The sequence below is a fragment of the Amborella trichopoda genome, chromosome 6, assembly GCF_054954075.1.
Source record: "Amborella trichopoda isolate Santa Cruz 75 chromosome 6, AtrichopodaSantaCruz75HAP2 v2.0, whole genome shotgun sequence".
Taxonomy (NCBI): Eukaryota; Viridiplantae; Streptophyta; class Magnoliopsida; order Amborellales; family Amborellaceae; genus Amborella; species Amborella trichopoda.
In genome coordinates, this window is record NC_142341.1 from 15,946,818 (window position 1) to 15,966,037 (window position 19,220).

Sequence of the window (19,220 nt, forward strand, 5' to 3'; positions counted from 1 at the left end):
TATGGGTAAACTCGTCCAAAAATAAAAAAAATGGGCATGGCAAAAATCTGCAAGGGCACCGTGAGTTAAATTGACAGGCGGGCATGGCCACGAAGCCATGAGTAAAAGAGTCTTGAAACGAAGAGGACCGGGCATGGCGAAAACCTGCAAGGGCACCATGAGTAAAACAAGAAATCAAAAGGGTGGACATGACCTCGAAGTCACGGGTGAAAATTTCTCAATAAAAGAACCTGGTGAAAACCACTAGTATGGTGCCACTCCCACCTGGTTCGAGTGAAAACCCACAAAGGGCGCTTGAACCTGCCAGCCCCCAAAAAAACATTTCGGCCCCTGTACCATAAAAAATTCCAGCTCCTGTGCCATCAAAAATTTTGGCCCCGGCCCTTGTGCCATAAAAAATTCTGACCCCTGTGTTTCGACCCCTATGCCATCAAAAATTTTGGCCCATGTGCCACCAAAATAAATTCTGGCCCCTGTGCCTTCAAAAATTCCAGCCCCTGTGCCATTCAAAATTTCAGCCCCTGTGTCATCAAAAATTCCAGCCCTTGTGCCATCAAAAACTCTGGCCCCTGTGCCATCAAAAATTCCGGCCCTTGTCCTATCAAAAATTCTGACCCCTATGCCATAAAACATTTTGGCCCTATGCCATAAAAAATTCCGGCCCCAGTGCCTTAAAAATTCCAGCCCCTTTGCCGTAAAAAATTTCGGCCCCTATGCTATCAAAAATTCGGCCCCTGTGCCATCAAAAATTCCGGCCCCTGTGCCATCAAAAAGAAATTCAGCCATTGTGCCATCAAAAATTTCAACCCTTGTGCCACAAAAAAAGGCACCTGCCAACTGGAGCACCAAATTGTATTAGCCAAGTAGGGATAAAGGCCACAAAAAAGGCACCCACTAGCTCTCTTTTCATTTACCGGCTAGGTTGGGATAAAGCCCAAAAAAAGGTACTCACCAGCTGGACCACCAGGACCTTCCATCAACCAGGGATAAAGCCCACAAAAAAAGGCACCCGTCAATTGGAACACCAAATCATTTTAGCCAGGTAGGGATAAAGGCCACAAAATAGGCACTCGCTGGCTCTCTTTTTTTTCTTACCAACTTGGTTGGGATAAAGCCCACAAAAAAACCACTCACTAGCTGGACCACCAGGAGCTTTCGTCGGTTAGGGATAAAGCCCACAAAAAAGGTACCTGCCAACTGGAGCACCAAATCCTTTTAGCCAAGTAGGGATAAAGCCCACAAAAAAAGGCACCTGCTGGCTCTTTTTTTTACCAGCTAAGTTAGGATAAAGCCCACAAAAAAGTCACTGACCAGCTGGATCACTAGGAATTCTCGTTGATATGGAGTTGTAAGCCCACTCAAGGCAGTCTATCAGTGCGTTCTCCCAGAAAACAGATTCTGGCAAGACTCGGAGAAAGCCCCTCAATAAGGCACCGGTTCGCTAGAAACCACTCACCCCCAGGTCAAGGGAAAAGCTCAGCAATGTCTAGCCCTCAACGACTGCACCGATGCCAGTGACCAAGAAAAAAAAATATTTCTTAAGAGGAAATAAACATGTTTTAGTGAGGATTCACCAGATGAACTTCGACGATAAAGTTTTTCATTCAGAATGTTGCGCTTCTTGCTTCTCTCGAAGCACAACATCTGTCGGAGTAAGTTGTTGTACGTCATTTTTGACGTACTTACATCTCCTAAGCGAACAAGGAGAGAACCAGTAACAGCGTTGCCCTGCGGGTACACAAGACGCTGACAAGCCGAAGTTGTGTCGTAAAATAAAACCTCGAACCTTATGACCTGGGTACGGTGTCATCGCACCAAGGACCTTATCACTGTAGCCCCATGCTAGCTACTTCAGAATTATGTCAGACCACCACCATCATATTCAAAATGTCAAAAAAACCCCGGGGACTAAATTTGGGCTCAATCGGACCATTTGAAAGGAGTTTACTGCCATGTGGCCTCACAGCAAGTGGGTTTCACAGTTGCATAGTGCAGCTTCACCAAACCAATCCCCAAACATGGAGACTGCAACATCGTGTTTCAGAAGCAACTTCAAGAATGGCACCTTCCACTGAAACCAGGAAGGACCCAGATTCAGATATGTTCTAGATCACGACAGCCTCGTCATCTTGACCTAAGGCATCCACTGTGGCACGACCTAGAGTAAAACTTCTCCTGAAAAGAAGGTGCCCACAAAACTAGAGAAACCAGAGTTTAAGAAGAAGAAGAAGAAGCTTCGAATCCAGTGAAGCACCGCTCAACATCCAAGCATGGGATCACCACAAGGACGAGTTCAATGCAACCACCTCACGAAGAGCTGCAATCTGGTATAACTCTTGCATTTACTCCAACGTCCGATGAATACAAGTACCCAGGTCACAGAAGAAGTCAATCTGCCAGGTTGCCGGAATCCCTCTTTGCGGTGACCTCCCAAATTAGGCAAAAACACAAACCAAGACCAAATCAGCCCAAACTTGGTGCAAATTGACTGCAAATCTCTCCTCACTTGTTGCAAGTAGAGTCAGAATCCAGGACATCAAAGGTCAAAGTTCATTGGCGAACAAAGTTCACAAATATGGTCGGACTTCCACCCCATGGGAAAAGGCCACCACAACACGACTAAAAGGCATCAAAATGCTTTGGGTCTCAAGGACATCAAAGATATGCTGATGAATCATCTGAACTATCGCTGCAAGTTGTAGAAAAGCTTCCAAGATCTGGCCATGGCGGAACAACCTGCATGCAAGGATGGCTTCGTCATTAGCAGAAAAGATCTCAAGGACATTTTAGTCATTGTGCCTAATTTCAGGATTTATTCTCAGGTTTTTTAAATTGTAATTAAGCTTTTCTTTTTAGCATTCACCCCTGCTTAGTGAATCCTCTATATTAACAAGCTTAAGTTACTTGTAAACGAGGCTTGGGAAAATCCTTTGGGCAGGGTGTTTACCCATTATAAAACAGGGGCATTATACTTGTCATTAGCTTTTGAATCCTTAGTTCAGTTGAGAGGAGAGAGAATCTTTGAGAGAGAAAAATACCTTTGAGTGCACGGACCCCTTCTTTCTCTCTCGTAAACCAGGTCACACCCTAACCCTTCTCTCTCTCTCTCTCTCTCTCTCTCTCTCTCTCTCTCTCTCTCTCTCTCTCTCTCTCTCTCTCTCTCTCTCTCTCTCTCCCCCTTTATGCAACACATCATCCGCCCCGTGCAACTACCCATGTCATCAACAGTTGGGGGGACGTGAGTGAACCCACGGGCATCAACACATGGGTTCTCTCACGCCCCTCTATCAGCCAGCTAGCACCTCCCTTGAGGTCATAATCATAAGATGGGACAGCCGAATCCCATACCGGTCCCAAGTAACAGAGAGAGAGAGAGAGAAAGAGAAAGTAGAGAGGTTGCAAGCCTGAAGAGAGTCTTTATCCAAATCACGTTGGTGCACAGCCAGAGGGCTTCGTAATTGTTCTAAGAAGGCCCACCGCCCCGATTTGTCCCCCGAACCCCAAACAACGAGGTTAGCGGCCCAAAGCAATCCCGTCGAAAAAAAAATCTCTCTCATTGTTGGTGCCTATCCGCCCACAGGAGCCTCACGCACCCACACGTACACTCACCGGTGCGCGCCCTAATCTCCCCGTGCGAGCAACCCCGTGGTTGTCCGAGAGAGGGTTCTCATCCCAACCCACCGAGAACCAGGTCCGACCAAGGGCAAGTTGTTGTACATCATTTTTGATGTACTGACATTCTTCACATGAATAAGGAGAGATCCAGTGGTAACTCGATCCTGCCCATACTCAAGACACTGCCAAACCAAGGTTGTACTGCAAAATAAGCCCCAAACTAGACAACCGGGAAGAGTATTATCATGCCAAGAAAGGACGTTACAACTGTAGCCCTATGCTACTAGCTTCATAACAGTACCAGACCACCGTCGTTGCACTCACAACATCGAAAGACCAAATTGGGCTCAATCGGTCCTCCCAAGAGGGTTCTAAGTCCAAATTAGCTCGAAATAGGGCGGGCCTCACCAAACCAGTCCCCAACCATGGAGGCTACAATTATCATAAAAATAAAAAAAATACCTAGTCTAAATGACCATGGCTATAAAAGGTCTTCGCCCATCACATTAGACATGTGTCAAAGCACACATGCGACTCCATAAATTCACTTCCGTGCTTCATGTATCCTAAGGCACAAACACTCGGACAAATGTTATCACAAGTGATGATCAGACATTCAAGGTAGTCCGTCGTGAGTTTCAAGTGACGCCTTAGTTGTTTCAATTTCTGATTGTGCTTGTTCATCGTAGCCTACAATCTCATCACCTCTTCTCGTTCTTCATTAACTGACAATATGAGCTAGTCTACATGACCCTCTAAATCTAGAATTATTGCCTCAAGGTTGTATGCTGGAACAACTCCCTATTCTTCAGTGGGAGCTGGTGGATTGAAAATTGTTTCCTCCATTGAAACCTCGTCACCAGATTCATAGTTTTCACCAGAGATAGGTGCCTTTTTAATAACTTCCCCCATAATCCTCAGAAGGTTGAGGAGGGACAAGGTCGAATCCCCCTCATTTCTTCTCATGCCTAGGATTGTGAGATTGCTCAAAATCAGGAGAAGCGGCCATGGTAGACAAAGAAGAAAAAAAGAAGAAAGAGAAAAACAAGTCCATGACAAAATAGGGATTTTTATATAAAGCTCTAAAGACTTAAAAAAGCTTGGTGCAGTTGTCCGGCTTAAACGATTATTTATAAAGTTCTGACTAACTAAAAAACACTCATGATCATTATCGTGCATAGCCCATTATGGAAGACAGTTGAAAAAAAACCGATTCCATTTTACGAAAAATATGGGACCATCTGTATATGAAACTTCGAAAGTTCGATTCCATAGTAAAAAAAAAATGTCTCCCATCTAATCTAGGAGACCCAAAAAAACGCTCGGCCATAGCAATGTAGGCTTGATTAGCGTTACTTCTTTTAACAGGTCCACGTGCTATGGAGATTTCTTCTTCAAGGAGGACAGGTGGTTCCTTCAGAAAGTTTTTGCATGGTTCAACCTCCTATTAGCCTAGCGAAGCCTTTGGGCCAATTCCATTTTCCCGCCACCATGGACAGCGTTGGAGAACATGCAATTCAACAGGGCTAATCACCACAACACTCACCTCTTCAGCCTTTCTCCCTCTAGTTTAGAGAGCCAAAGAAGGGGTGCTCATTGATGCTGAAGGGGGAGTAGAGTTACTTTAGAAGTGATGAAAGGTTTTGGATAAATCTGAAAATTTCTGGCTTGTCACCTTACCAGAAGGTCAAGAGACATATCACTTATTTCAAGAGACGGCTCTCTCTAGAAAATGACATCTCAATAAGAGATAATTGATGCCTCAAAAAATTATCCAACAAAGAGAATGATTGCATGAAGTAGTTCCATAGCAGTGGTACATCCTACTGCAACGGTACACCACATGTGTATACTTCCAAAGTCCTTTAATTGAAGTTGTAGATTACATGTGTGCCCTTCCAAATAAATAATTTTCTAAAAGAGACATCTATATTCGATCATCATGCAAGCCTTGATTGATCCACCAAAGGAAGAAGACAAGTTTTCCCACCTTAGGAAACGCAATGTTCTGGCTGCCAAGAGGGAAAATGGACAAAAATATAAACATCCCTTTCCTTCCCAAGTCATCTTCCAAAGAAGCTATCCCACAACATGGAGCAAATTCTCCGAACTAGTCAAGTTGAAAGCTCACAATTGAAAAGCCACCCCTCAGAGTATGACTGGGGAAATATATCGAGGAGAATCATATGAAAGTCCCCTTCCCAGGGCCTCAAAATTGGAGTGGAAGCTCTATTTTTTTTGGAGGAAGCACATTGGAAGTGGAATAAAAAACAAAAAAAAAAACCTCAAAGCCTCCCAGTAAGACTTCTTTGGAAAGAAGGTGAAAAGGCCCAGTTGTGCCAAAGGGCTTGCCTACAAGTAGTATCTTCTTTAACAGCATTCCAAGGGAAATACAGAGACCCATCACCTCCAATACTTACACATAAAAAGGAGACTCACTAACTCAGTTTTTTACTTCAAGAGCTCCCATGACAGTAAAAACCTAAATTTCTTACACCATAGTATAGAGTGACAAACAAAGTCTCTTTCTTTTATTCCATTCTACCACTGTCTCAATGAAGAATCTTGGAAACCCATTCTAAACTATTTTCGGCATTCATTCAATCCAACGAACCCCACTGCAGAAGAAATTTTTGCATTGTTCATTGCATTGTTCACAAAATTGCCCGATCTAATTGCTAACCGTCTGGTTAGATCGGAACCGGCTAGTGGCCAGTTCCGGTTTTGGGCGGTTAAGGTGATCAACCGGTATTTAAAAATATATATATATAAATTATAAAAAATAAGGAATTTGATTTGTAATACTTTTTAAAATTTTTTTTACATTATGGTAAAGATTAAAAATTGTTTTGGTCATTAATACTCACTTTTATATTTTTTCATCTCTTTTAAAAAATTTTAAAAATAGCCTTTGAAAAATATAAAATGAGTTAAAATCCATTTTTTCCATTAATTTTCAACTTCATTTGAATGTGCTTTGTTTTAATCATTTTTTATATGTTTTATATATTTTAGTTTTTTTTTTTTTTTGTTCAGCAGTTTTTTTACTACCTGGGACTTGTCCAGTTAGAGCGGTTGAATAGGTCGATTTACTGGTTAGGCCAATTAAACCGCTTTCAGGCCCATATACAATTTACCGTTCCGATTCAATTTTACAAACATTGGTTCATTGTCTAGCTTCTATTGCACAACCACCCTTGCCTATATAAGCCACGAATGTGCGTCGTAAATCAAGGTAATTTAACAGTGACAACCAATTATACTTACCCATAGAGATAAATGTCAAACTCTCGAATACCTTTTAGGATCCTATTTTCAAAAGACGTACTTATCTATACTTTTCATTTATTATACAAAAAAAATCACTACAACCGTAGATAAAACTACCTAACGAGTGATCAAGAAACGTTCATCTCACAATGAAATGTACACGACGTGACAGCTTAACAAAGGTATTGCGTAAAAAAGCGAAATGATGCCTCAAGATTATTAATGTCTCATTACTTGGCAAAAACGAATGATTACTTAAAAATTTTCAATGGAGGAAGGAAATTAAAATTTATGCAAATGCAACACACGAATTTCTCAAAAACTGTGTGAGACATTGATTCGACCTCATGGTTCCCAAAATTTATTATGCATCCAATCCTTCAAACTCTAAATGCCACAAGCTACTTTTGGATTCATGCACGTCATTAAGGGGCATAGCTATTTAGGTTTAATTTTGGCTTACCCTGACTTTGCATTGAGATATCTTTGAGAAAGCCTAATATTTTCTTGCACTTTTATGTGCATAATGGACACTACATCTGAACTAGAGTGTTAATACTTTGGTTAGTTCATAAAAGGCCAAAGACCACCTGTAATATATGATCCCCTTAATCCAAATATAGTTCCAAAATATGCATTAACCTTGATTTACCGTATTATAAGACTCTCTGTTGAATTTTGTGTGATTTACCCTATTATAAGACTCTCTATTCAATTTTGTGTCAATTATGACTCTCCGGTGAATCAACCTTCATTCTACCAATGCTTTGGTGGATACGAAAACAACATTAATCATTTTACTTCACACTTTTCAATGCATATTTTATCTACAGTTAAATATTATTTATTGACAAGATATCTCTAGATTATTACCTACATCTTTTAAAATCTAGAGGTCCGAATTTTGTGAACACATCCCGGAAGATCACATATGCTAAACTTAAGGAAAGGATAAAGCCTATTCACCCGAGACACTCCTGACAGAAAATACTACAGTCGTTTAGAATAACGTACCAATATAAAGGTGATGCAACACACCTTCAAGAAGCTATGAAGACTTCAAATAGTTGTGAAGAACCATGTGTCATCATCAAAATAAGACGCGAGGACCACTACGCAAATTATATCGCAACTGCAGTGCACAATCGAGAGCTACTAATTGAAGTGTTCAACCCTTATAAATAGCCCGGACCAAAATTAAAGAAGTCAACCGAGAGATAGCACGTATATTCAAACACTTGTAAGTATTGTCATTGTATAAACAAATTCGTGCAAGCAAGTAGTACAGTAAGTAATGCTTGCTAACTCTTTTATATTTCTTTGTCCACTGAATCCATTTATGATTGATTAAACAACAGTTTTTTACACCTCCATTGTATGAGACAGTGAATGTAATTAAGAAGACATCCATGGATACCTTGAAACTGTACGATCCCCATAAATAAAATAAAGCTTTGTTCACAGATATACCATGACATAATGGATGTTAAAGCACTATGAGTTTGTCATGTGTTCTCCGCACATTTCAGCTTAAAATCAACCCAACAACAATAAACAGAAGTTAATCAAATAAACATATTTTGCATCCCATTCCAATATATGAAACAAACATATTTAAGCCCATGCCAATATTTTGGCGTCAAACAAACAAAAATTAATTCCCAAAACCCTAAAGCACAAGTGGCTCATTCCGGAATCAATAGAAAAAAGAAACTGAAAAATAAAGAAAATAGAACTAAGAGAAACCAATGCACAGTGGAATCCCAATTTGTAGCAAGAGAAATCAAGGGAGAAAAACAGAGAAGAAGTTCGTACTGAGAGGAATCCCAACATCATGAGGACAAGTATTAAGGGGGAGGTCATCAGTGATACAAAAATGCACCCTTTATGCCACACAAGACTTGAACATTATCTCCCTCCAATAGCCATAAATGTTTTACCCTAGATACAGATCATCCTCATTCCACTAATCACACATTAGGAAAATAGGAAAGAGGATGAAACCATTTTTTAAATTACCATTTTTCAATATAAACATGTATGATTTATGATGAAGAGAATAAAGCCACAAACACAGTAGGTTTTTGTTGTACTATGAGAGAAAGAGTACCTCAGCAAGGCTATAGCAGTGGTTGCAGAGACTGAGAGAGAAAGAGAGAGAGCATCACCATGGGCTAGGGTTTCTGAGCTTCTCAAGCGTAGGCAGTGTGATGGAGAAAGGGAATGGTTCATTTCTATTCGGATACGGCAACCCGATGAGGTGAACTGTATTATTTATTTCGGCTCTGATGGGGTTGGTGCTTTCCACAAACAACGTGGAGAGCATGTTCCTATGCACGCAACATTTTTTAGGGAAAAACATGGAGACGCCTCTCTATGGGAGAAGCCAGTCCCTCCTAGCATTACGAGTCAAACAATGGAGACGAGTAGAACTCTTGGAGAGACCTCTTCCTAGAGAGAACACTCTAGATATCAAACATGCCTTTAATTGAGATAGTAGATTTCTACTTATCGACGTTGTGGACATAGCCACTTCAGGGTGTAGCACATAAATGGTCTGTTATTAAGTTGTTCCATTTGTTTTTACATTATCTCTTGTATATTTTTTTGTTGTATTCACTTATCTCGCTTCTAGCTTACTATGCACGTGATCCTGGGTGCGATATTAATAATTGAGGTTCATAACCACAAACAAGGCGCTCTTGAGGACCCTACAATTGGTATCAGTGGATAAGGTGCATACAAAGCAAAGCTTTATATTTTTGGTGGAGAAAACACTTGACAAAGTTAGTCGATAGATGATTTGTGGTGGAGAAATATAGAGGCAAAGTATATATAATATTCTGCAAGAGAGGTAATAGAGAAGAATTAATAAATTTATGAAGTAGAGATCAGCAAGACAATTATAATAATTTTCCTATCAAGGTGGAAATTGTTAGGTTTTGTAAAAATCATTGTCACAACATTTATGTTTTCCTCAAAAGATTAAGAGTATTGTGGTAAAAGACAAATAGAGTTTTCTTAATGAGCACAAAAACCTATTGAGCTCCATAAAAGGTCATCAATTAAGCCATGAGACTTATCCCTTTTGGGATTACCATGTTACAGGTTACGAGAATAATTGCTTCTAGAGAGAGAGTGAGTGAGAGAGAGGCGAGGCCTCCAAGGGAGAGAAAATAACCCTTATAGAGAGAAGCATGATCTCAAAGAAAGAGAGTTGGTATTCACTTGGGTTTTTAGTTTGTTCACTTTTCACATCTAAAAAGAGAAAGTCCATCTGTTGCCCTCAAGGTTCTATTTCTAGTTACGGTGTAAAAGTAATATAGGATATAACGAGAAGAGAAAATTTAGAAGGGAATATCAATGATAATTTTGTCAATATTTAAAGCAAGGTATATCCATTATAACCTAAACTATAATATACATTCAGATATTAGATTTTTATGTGTTGTAGTTGTCAACATAGCTATTTGGGGCAAGCCAAGTAAATCGTGTATCATTGTAATGTGTCTTTTGCTTCGCTTTATATCTCACGTACTTTTTTTCATTATATTTACTTATTTTACGTCTAAATGTATTGTACTTGTGAGCATAGCTATTTGGGGTGAGCCACGTAAATCTTGTATCATTGTAATTTGTCTTTTGCTTTGCATTATTTCTCAAATGCTTTATGTCATTTTATTTTTTTATTTTACATCCAGACAACTATTACTCAATTTTTGGTCGAATTGAGTTTCCTAATTCCACATGCCAGGGCTCCTGAGGACCTTACAATTTGTATTGAAGGACAACATGTGTACGAGGTTAATACTTGTCTTGTTGGTAGAAAAATTTAATAAAATTAGTTTATACATGGTTTGAGTTAGAGAAATATAGAATAAAAGTGTATGAAAGAAATCCACAATGGAGGCAAGAGAGAAGAAATCAATAAATCTATCTGATTGAGGTAAGCAAGGCAATTATAGTGATTTTTTTAACAATGGTAAGATTGTTATATTTTTTGATAGCCAAATCATTTTTCTTTTTAAATATTAATGGTGTTATGGTAAAAGAAGAAAGAGATTTTCTTAAAGAGCAAAACAAATATAAGGATCGATATAAAAGGGGATCAATGTAGACATATGACCCACCTCCTTTTGTGGTCACCCTATTATGGGTTATTATAATTATTGAGAGAGGGAGACTTTTGTAGAGGGAAGCATGAAATTCAAGAAATATAGATAGTACATTCTTGGGTTTTAGGTTGAATCACTTTCTACTTCTAAGGAAAGAAAGTCTTTTGCTAATCTCAAGCTTCTCTATCCTATGACGGTGTAGCTGTGAGACGGAAGAAGTTGATTGGTGATATTCTTTGATTGGGAGAGCCGGTTAATATGGGAAGTTCACAAGGTTTTATGTTAGTATCAAAAAAAAAATTAATAAATAAATATAACTGATAAACAACTTACTCGAATATGTCCTTCAATCACATGAAGGACTTCAGGTTTCATATCAAAACCTATATACCAAGACATCCAGTGAAAGGCTACCTTGAGAGTCATCTTAGGTGAATCTCATTTACCCATTTTCCATCCTTCTCCATATGCACTTTACTGAAGGGTTAACCTCTTTTTATAGAGAACAGTTTGTTTGTAACTCTCACATTCATAGTATATAGGAGTTGAGATCCAAGTATAACTCATGTCTTAATTCCCTGAAGTGCAGCTAATTAAGATTAACAAGTTGTCACCAAACTATTAATCCCACATGATGAGCTAAACCTAACATTAGTGTACTAATGACTCACATAATAGGATGTCATCCAAGCATTCTTACAATTTGATAGAAAAATATTTAAAAATTAAATAATTTTGTACATCTATAATATAGAAAAGTAATTCTTACAAGGAATCCAAACATATCAATGGGTTTTCCCTCCAGTGACACTGGGTTTTCCCTCCAGTGACACTGGGTTTTCCCTCCAGTGCAACATCCTATAAAAGCTCTAAAACAGATCGTAGTATATAGCATTGTGTCATGTCAACCATATGGGATTTCATATATACTTTACAATATGGATTTTGCACCATTATTAAAAAATAAATTCCCGAAAGAAAAGAGCCTGAAATGCCACATTTTCAACATCTCCCACTTGGCCTGAAGGCACTTTCATATCTTGTACGTAGCATTGCATTATGCTTTCCACATGAGACTTCCATATACCCAACCTGAAGGTTTTTTGACATCTTGTATATATCATTGCCTCATGCTACTTACATGGGATTTCACATATACCCTGTCACTATAGTCATACACTACACTCAGATTTCCTAGCCTCAACAACTTTGTATATGGCATTGCCTCATGCTACTTGCATAGGATTTCATAGATACCCTACCAATGTGGTTATATATCACATTCAGATTTCCTGACCTCAACAGCTTTCTATATGGTATTACCTCATGATACTTTTATGGGGATTTCATATATACCCCACCAATATAGTCATACGCCATATTTTGATTTCCAGGCCTCAACAGTTATGTCTATGGCATTGCTTCATGCTGTATGTATGAGATTTCTCATATACCTTACCAATTATTCACCAACACATTGGATTTTATTTACATCTATCTTTCAGCTAAGAAAAACAAAAAAATGCCCATTGCTTCCGCCTATTCCTCAAACATGTCATCCACTATTGATCTTTAAGTCCAAAGCTCAGGTATGCTCATAGGTCAAAATAATAAGAACAATAATAATTTAATAAATTTGTTGGTATTATTATACACATAAAGAAAACTTTAAGAGGTCTCAACCTAAACAATAAAAAAATGTAATATCATTTCCGGTTTACATGTTTAATAAGCTTCAAATGGATGATGTTATCAAGCCATTGAATAATGGGTCCCACTATTCTTAATATGTGCTTGTCATCGAAATAACAATACTTAGTCCAATATAGTCTAGCTAGATCGATAATTTCTTCCAGTTTCTTAATGTGCCATTCTAATTTGATAAATGACGATTTACACTCCCACTACCCAATAAATAACTATCACTAATAACATAGATCCATCTAACATGATATATATATATATATATATATATATATATATATATATATATATATATATATATATATATATATATATATATATATATATATATATATGGATATTCTAAACTTCACAACCCTTCAAATTATAAAGGCACAGGATAAAGAGAGTTGTGATGGGTGGATTTATTAATTTTGCTGTTTATTTTTTTAAAAAAGTTACTTTTGTAAGGCAATTTTGTAAATACTACTGCAAGATAAAGGGTACTTTGTCATCTCCATAAGGGGTAAAATTGAAATTTTAACTAAAGGACAAGGCCACTTTACAAATAAAATTTCAGGACACTAGCTTCCAAAATGTCATTGTATTTTTGTAAAAATTTCAAATTTGCCCTTACTTAATAGTAAAATTACCTATTTATATAATTTTTTAATAAAAAAATAATGATTCTTTTGATAAATACACATGTCACAACCCCTTCTAACTTGAAAGTTTGTATTTTGAAGATTGTTAACTCTAGACAAACCCATATATATATATATATATATATATATATGAAAAATATGGGATTATAATTAATGCTCGCCTATATGCTTGCCCAACGATCATGATGAAAAGTCCATTAATGGACGGTTAGTAGGATGGTAAGAAATGTCAGCATTATTTGTGAAAAATATGGTTTTTTTAATGAGGCGCTGACAGTGCAGTGCATGAGTACTGACATGCACGATTCTCTCTCTCTCTTCTTGAAACAACGCGCCTTCTCTCTCTACCAAAATAACATGCTCTCTGTCGCCTAGTTTTCTTCCTCATCTCCTGGTTTTGTTCCTCCCTGCCACTCTCTTGCTACACAGTGGAACTCCCTCTCTCTCTCTACGTAGTGGGCCTCCTTCTCTCTTTATGCAGCAGAGAAACCAACTTTCTCTCTCTCCGCAGTGGAACTCCATCTCTCTACGTGGCTGTCCTCCCTTTCTCTCTGTGCAGCAGAAAAACCTAACCTTCTCTACCCAACTTTCTCTCTCTTAACGGTGGAACTCCTCTCTCTCTCTATGTGGTGGTCCTCCTCTTTTTGTTTAGCAGAAAAACCCAACCTTCTCTCTCTACGTGGTGGAACTCCCTCTCTCTCTGTGCAGCCCTTGTAGCCCAACAACTGGACTTTTCCTACGCAATATTGGGATGCCAATTTCCATCAAACACTTCAAATTCAATCTCCTCCTCCACGAAAATTTGAAATAGTTTCCCATTTTTAAATTTTCAATTTATCCTACCAAAATGGTGATCTCATTGACTCATTTATGATCCAATAAATTGCAAAAAATAAATCAGAAATTGCACAGAAAAATCAGTTAATACAATTCAAGAAACTCTCAATCGAACACTCTCCAAACTAAGATCAATCAAATATGAATAAAACCTTCAAACTGTAGAATCAATCTAAATTACCTGGCTGTAAATGAAGCAAGAAGAAGGGCCTTGAGGAGGGCCGGAAATCATGGAGGGATTTCTCTCACTAAAACCTATCAAATAAGAGAGAGAGTACCTTTAGAGATGGAGTTTCAATGGCTGCACAGAGAGAGAGGGAGTTCCACCATGTAGAGCGACAAAGTTGGGTTTTGCTGCTACACAGAGAGATGGAGGACCACCACCTAGAGAGAGAGAGGGAGTTCCACCGTGTAGAGAGAGAAAGTTGGGTTTTTCTACTGCACAAAGAGAGGGAGAACCGTCGTGTAGAGAGAGGGAGTTCCACTGCGTAGAGAGAGAAAGTTTGTTTTTCTGCTGCATTGAGAGAGAAGGAGGGCCACTGCGAAGAGAAAGAGAGAGGGAGTTCCACTGTGTAGCAAGAGAGTGGCAGGAAGGAAAAAAAACCAGGAGATAAAGGAAGATAACCAGGAGAGAGACAGGGCGTGTTGTTTTAGTAGAGAGAAGAAAAGGCATGTTGTTTCAAGAAGAGAGAGAATCGTGCATGTCAGTACCCATGCACTCCACTGTCGGCGCCCTAATTAAAAAGCCATATTTTTTACAAAGAATGCTGACATTTCTTACCATCCTACTAACCGTTTTATGGACTTTTCATCAAGACCTTTGGGTGCCATATAGGCGTAATCCCATATTTTTTCATATATATATATATATGTATATCTTGGTTAAACATAATGAACAACATTATCAATCCAAACAAAATATTTTTACACAACATTATCAATCTAAACAAAATATTTTTACACAATATAACAAAAATTTCAAATCAAGTATGATAATCAATAGTTGTTTCATCATAACATGTATAATTGCTAGAGGCCTATATTGAAAATAAATAAGAATGTCTTCTAATTTAATTTTATTTTTTTCTCCCATCAACATTTGGATAATGTCCATGGGTATTGATATGGACATGATTGCCCATGGTATAAATGACAAACCATTAAATGCGTCCTTGCTTGACGAGAATGGGCATTGATATGGAGATGATTGCCCGTGGTGTAAATGCCAAACCATTAAATACGTCCTTCCTTGAGAGAGAGAGACTTTAGTGTCCTTGGGTAGAGAGATTACCTTAAATTTTGAAGAGCCAGAGAAAGTTAAGTTTAGAAATGAGACCACACATTGACTTGCATTGATTTCATGTTCATGCTATTATGATAAAATAGAATGCCAACAAATTTTTAATTTAAGATAATAAATAATTTATTATAAAAATTAAGGTAATAAAGAAAGTATTATAAAATTTTTGTTATTAAAATCTACTAAATTCTTTTTATATTCAAACTTACAAAAAAAAAAAACTTGTAGTACGTGACTATGGAAATCAAGGGCGCCTTATATATTAATAAACTCTCAAAGGCCAAAAAAAAATTGTTTGTTCTGGAATTGATTATATTTTTTGTTTCAAATATCAACAATGAGAAACTTTTCAAAAAAAGAGATACCTTTTCACCTAGTTTGAATGGGTAAGCCATTGTAGTGCAATCTAGTCCGGTCTCGTGCGATCTTGATGACTACAGCTTAGAATCACCACATCAAGCACCCCAGAAAAGTAGGTTAACACCCCAAAGAAAGAGTGTCTTGTATTTTTTTTAAAAAAAAAAAAAAATTATTTTTGTCAATGTCTTTCTTTTCCTTTGTCATCAAACAAATCAAGTGGGCATCTTAAGCCCTCTCCCCCATACAAAAACAAGCAAAAAGAATGTGGATCTAAGTATCATTCACCAAACTACTCCAGCACTATGGACAACTAAACCTTATGTACAAAGCAATGGTTTAAAAACCGGATCTGTGACCCGGATCGGGCTTTTCAAAAATTGATCCGGATCGGCGCATCGGCGATCCGGATCGGCGAATCGGCGATCCGGATCGGAATCGGGTGAATCGGTCAGAATAAAGCTTCAAAAAAATCCAAAAAAATTATTAAAATTCATTATAAATATTGGTTTTTAGGAATTCAATAAAAAATGAGGGTACTCCATTAAGAATTTTCATGTTTTTGAATGAATATGCGAATATTGATATGTTCTTTCCATGCATGAACCGCCATTCAGCATTTAATTTACAGTATTTCGTGCTCATCCCTACACTGTTGCTGTTGGGACTCGATATGTGAATTATATGGCTGGGATAGGGTGGCCTCAAAATCATCATCTCTCTCGTTTTCTCTTTGAATAATATGGATTAAAAAAAAAAAAAAACAAATTTTCAAAAAAATCGATCATGGATTAAAAAAAAAAATCACAAATTTTCAAAAAATTCTATCATGGATTACAAAAAAAAATTCGATCATGGATTAAACAAAAAAAATCACAAATTTTCAAAAAATTCAATCATGGATTACATAAAATTCGATCATGGATTACATAAAATTCGATCATGGATTACATAAAATTCGATCATGGATTACAAAAAAAAACAAACAAAAAAAACAAAAAAGTCAATCGTGGATTACAAAAGAAGAAAAAAATAGTTCGATCATGGATTACAAAAAATTCAATCATGGATTACAAAAAACTCTATCATGGGTTACAAAAAAAGCAAAAAACAAAAAATTCAATCATGGATTAAAAAAAAACAAACAAACATTTCGATCATGGATTACAAAAAAAAAACAAACATTTCGATCATATATTACAAAACATTCGATCATGGATTACAAAAAATTCTATCATGGGTTACAAAAAAAAAAAAAAAAACAAAAAAATCGATCATGGATTACAAGAAAAGAAAACAAACATTTCGATCATGGATTACAAAAAATTCTATTATGGGTTACAAAAAACCAAAAAATTCGATCATGGATTACCAAAAAAAAAAAAAAAAAAAAAAAAAAAAAAAAAAAAAAAAAAAAAAAAAAAAAAAATCCGTACGGAATCGCCGATTCACTGTTCGGACTCGCCGATTCCGTACAGTGAATCGGCGATTCACTGTACAGAATCGTTTGGTTCTCTCTAGAACCGGTTTTTGGGCGATCCGGTTCCTTTTTCACTATTTCCGAGTCGAACCGGGCGAGTCCGGTTCGACTCGGCGTTTTTTAAAACGCTGGTACAAAGGGAGTGCTCTAGCATATCATTAGCCCAAGGGACTATGATGGGCTTATACAGAGAAAATAATGGGGGTCGTACCTTGAGCAGGAGAAGGGTTGGATAACGGAACCGAATGGCAGAAAAGTGCAATTGAAGGACAGGCCAATGTTTTCCACCGATGACCTAATAACCCTTCCAAAACTTCGAACCACTAAGTGACATGGTTCTTCAAATTAACATTTTCCTTTTCCTTTCTGCTCTGGTATTCGATATAGAGGACGCTGATTAGGTCCGCAATCCAGCTCCCATGAAGCCTAAAAATAATTGAAATAGATTGCATCCCCAATTGCGAGAATGAGCACGGAAGCGTCATAAAAAAGCTGAGCCCTCCTATCTCATAACTTCGTTTTGATACCATTTGATAGTCCCAAAAAAATATATTAATAAATAAATAAAATCAATAACCAACTTACTCATATCTGTCTTTAAATCACACGAAGGATTTAAGATTTCATACCAAAACCTATAAACCAAGTCATCCGGTGATAGGCTACCTTGAGAGTCCTCTTAGGTGAATCTCATTTACCCATTTTCTATATTTCTCTATATACACTTTACTCGAGGAGTTAACCTGTTTTTATGGAGCACCATTAGTTTATAATTCTCACATTCATAGTCTATAAGAATTGAGATCCAAGTATAACTCCCGCCTTAATTCCTTTAAGTGCAGCTAATTAGGATTAACAAGTTGTCACCAAACTATTAATCCTATGTAATGAGTTAAACTTGTCATTAGTGCACTAATGACTCACATAATAGGATGTCATCCAAGTATTCTTGCGATTTGATAGAAAGATATTTAGAAATTAAACAATTTTGTACATCTATAATATAGAAAAGCAATTCTTACAAGGAATCCAAACATATCACTGGGTTTTCCCTCCAGTGCAACATCCTATAAAAGCTCAAAAATATATCTTAGTATATGGCATTACCTCATTTCAACTACATGAGATTTCACATATGCTATACAATATGGCTTTTATACCATTATTGAAAATTTAATTCCTAGGAGAAAAGGACCTGAAAGGCCACATTTCCAATATTTTATAGATGTTTAGAGAGATGTATATATTTCACCAAACTGTAATCTTTATTGAGAAAATTGATTTTTACTGCTAAGGCCATGTAAATAACCATTTAGGGTGAGTCACGTAAATCATATGTCACTGTAGTGTGTCTTTTATTTTTTCTTTATTTCTCTTAAATTTTTCATTGCATTTATTTATTTTACATCTTGTCAATTATGCATGCAAACTTGAACAAGATCAATTATGTATGCAATATTGGGCAGGATCTTGGTAATTGAGATACCTATGTTCCATAAATGAGGCGTTCCATAGGACCCTAGACTTACGGCGCCACAAAACAGTGCATTACTGACAAGAAGTATTTGATCGCAGACACTTATTTTGCACTTGCACCTACTGACTAGAATGTTGCACCGGCTAAACCAGCATGTTATATTGGTTTGGCCCAGCGTTTTAAAAATCGCCGAGTCGAACCGGACTCGCCCGGTTCGACTCGGAATTCACGAAAAAGGGACCGGATCGGTTCAAAAACCGGGAATCGTCCGGTTCTAGAGAGAACCGGACGATTCCGCACAGTGACTCGCCGATTCACTGTGCGGAATCGGCGAGTCCGTGAAGAACACGGGTTGCACAGTATTCTTCACGGATTTTTTTCAAATTTGTCATTTTTTTATCATTTTTTTTGTTTTTTTCGG

At 37.5% G+C, this 19,220-nt stretch overlaps 1 long non-coding RNA gene across 3 annotated transcripts in view; it reads right to left on the reverse strand.

The window, feature by feature from the left end:
* LOC148781629 (uncharacterized) overlaps positions 1-14,803 on the reverse strand; it is a 75,376-nt gene extending 60,573 nt beyond the window's left edge. The window contains exons 1-2 of one of the 3 annotated variants that reach the window (XR_016058084.1): positions 8,996-10,781; positions 7,900-8,017 (exon numbers count right to left, since the gene is read on the reverse strand). This is a non-coding gene — a long non-coding RNA (uncharacterized LOC148781629). Of the gene's footprint in view, positions 1-7,899; positions 8,018-8,995; positions 10,782-14,463 lie in introns of those variants that run through there. The other 2 variants (XR_016058083.1, XR_016058085.1) reach the window with 2 other exon arrangements.
* Between the last annotated feature and the right edge of the window lie 4,417 nt (positions 14,804-19,220).